Here is a 2,841-nt window from a genome sequence, read left to right on the forward strand (position 1 = left end):
TTCTTTCCTGAGTGGAGCCAAGAACCCTCCAAATTAGCTAAGCCCCAATTTGGGGACTCACCTCCCCTGTGTCAGAGCTGCAGAGTTTAGGTGTGGAACTCAAGTGGGAGATCAGGACTAGGGCCAGACACTTGAAAGCCAGTGATATATACATGAAATTGGCCGGGCCTGGTGGCTCACACCTGTAATTCCAGCACTTTGGAAGGCTGAGGCAGGTGGATCACCTGAGGTCAGGAGTTGAAGACCAGCCTGGGTAACATAGTGAAACCCCATCTCCACTAAAAATACAAAAATTAGCCAGGTGTGATGGTGCTCACTTGTAATCCCAGCTACTTGGGATGCTGAGGCAGGGGAATCGCTTGAACCTGGGAGGCAGAGGTTGCAGTGAGCTGAGATCGTGCCATTGCACTCCAGCCTGGGCAACAAGAGTGAAACTTTGTCTTAAAAAAAAAATGCAGAATTTGAGCACTTCTCACCACTTCCTCTGCCCATCCCCGTTCATCTCTTGCCTAGACCATTACAGTAGCCTCTTGTACTGGTCGCCTGCGTCCACCCTTGCCCTCTAAGGTAAGCATCCCCAATCCCTGGGCCGAGGACCAGTACCAGTCTGTGGCCTGTTAGGAACTGGGCCACACAGCAAGAGGTGGGCGGTGGGCAAGTGAGCATTACCGCCTGAGCTCCACCTCCAGTTAGATCAGCGGTGGCATTAGATTCTCACAGGAGGCAAACCCTATTGTGAACTGTGTGTAGGGAGGATCTAGGTGGCCTGCTCCTTATGAGAATCTAATGCCTGATGATCTCAGGTGGAACAGTTTCATCCTGAAACCATCTCTACCCGACCCCCACCCCGTGGTCTATGGAATAATTGTATTCCACAAAACTGGTCCCTGGTGACAAAAATGTTGGGGACCACTGCTCTCAGGTACATTCTCCACCTGGCAGAAATATATATATATATTTTTTTGAGACGGAGTTTTGCTCTTGTTGCCCAGGCTGAAGTACAATGGCGAGATCTCAGCTTACCACAACCTCCGCCTCCCAGGTTTAAGCAATTCTCCTGCCTTAGCCACCCAAGTAGCTGGGATCATAGGCATGCATCACCACACCTGGCTAATTTTGTATTTTAGTAGAGATGGAGTTTCATGTTGGTCAGGCTGGTCTCGAACTCCCAACCTCAGTTGATCCACCCTCCTTGGCCCTCCAAAAAGTGCTAGGATTACAGGCTGGAGCCACTGGGCCCAGCAGAAACAATCTTTGCAAAATGTAAATCCGATTTTAACATTCCCTTCTTCCTACTGTGAATAGAATAAAAACTCTAACAGGCCTGCAGCGTCAGCCCCTGCCCACCTCTCAATCCAGTCCCCTATCTCTGTCTGCAAGCTGGTTCCCACCTCAAGGCCTCTCTGCTCTAGAGGCTATGTCTCCCTGCAACATCTTTCCCCTGGATCTCTGAATGGCTCTTTTCTTATCATTCACTTCCCCTTCAATGTCACCTCTTCAGAGAGGCCTTTGCTGCTGGCCCTAAGCCCGAGTCACTTTTTAAAATCTGCTTCTTATCAAAATTACTTTGCTGATTCTTTTGTTTCTTATCCATCCTCTCCCACATCCATCCTCTTCCAGCCGGGAATGTTGACTCCCTGAGAGACGGGCTGGTCTGTCCTGCTCACTATGGTAACCTCAGCGCCTAGAACATGCCTGCCATCACGTTGTAGTTACTCAGTAAATACTCTTGGAATGAATGAATGAATATTTCTATCCACAAGACTTCACCGTGGCTCTTCATGCTACGATCTAGCTTTGAACTCCAAATTGAAGTCAAACTTCAGTACCGGTCTTGAGATCTCACCTCAGTCTCTAATCTTGAAGTCTAACCCCTTCATCCACGCTACCTTTCTCTTACCTGACCCTAATTTTAAAAAATGACGTGGTCAGCTTTTGAGCCCTCTCATTCCCTGTTTTTTGTTGTTTGTTTGCTTGTTTGAGATGGAGTTTTGCTCTTGTTGCCCAGGCTGGTGTGCAATGGTGTAATCTCGGCTCACCGCAACCTCCGCCTCCCAGATTCAAGCGATTTTCCTGCCTCAGCCTCCCAAGTAGCTGGGATTACAGGCATGGGCCACTACGCCAAGCTAATTTTGTATTTTTAGTAGAGACGGGGTTTCTCTATGGTGGCCAAGCTGGTCTCGAACTACGGATCTCAGGTGATCCACATGCCTTTGCCTCCCAAAGTGCTGGGATTATAGGCGTGAGCCACCGCGCCCGGTCTTCATTCCGTTTTAAGCAGGTAGTGAGTGGAAGCTAGACGAACAAGAATGCTCGGGGAGACTGCAATTGCAGTCAGAAAAAAAAGGTACTCAGCCGGGAAGGACACCCCATCTTCTCCCAGGGAAAGATTGCGGAGTCCTTTTTATTTTTTTAAGACAACGTCTCGCCCTGTCGCCCAGGCTGGAGTGCAGTGGAGTGGTGCAATCACGGCTCACTGCAAACCTTGACCCCCCCAGCTCAAGCAATCCTCCCGCCTCAACCTCGTGAGTAGCACCATCATGCCCGGCTAACATTTCATTTTTCGTGGAGATAAGGTTTCCCTATTTTTTGTGGAGATAAGGGCTCCCCTATGTTGCCCAGGCTGGTCTTGAACTCCTGACTTCAAGCGATGCTCCCGCCTCGGCCTCCATAAAGTGCTGGGCTCACAGGTGCGTGAGCCACCGCGCCCGACCGGTGTCCCGTATTAAAGCTCAGGAAGACGGCGCTGTGAGCAATCCCTAAACCCTGTAAGAGTAAAAAGTGCGTGCACCTTTAAGAAGAGGGTTAGAAAACGCGGGGCGTAAGAAGTTCGCGCTGAAC

Source organism: Aotus nancymaae, unplaced genomic scaffold (genome assembly GCF_030222135.1).
Source record: "Aotus nancymaae isolate 86718 unplaced genomic scaffold, 86718_ANA_hifiasm-v0.15.2.pri h1tg000028l, whole genome shotgun sequence".
Lineage (NCBI taxonomy): Eukaryota > Metazoa > Chordata > Mammalia > Primates > Aotidae > Aotus > Aotus nancymaae.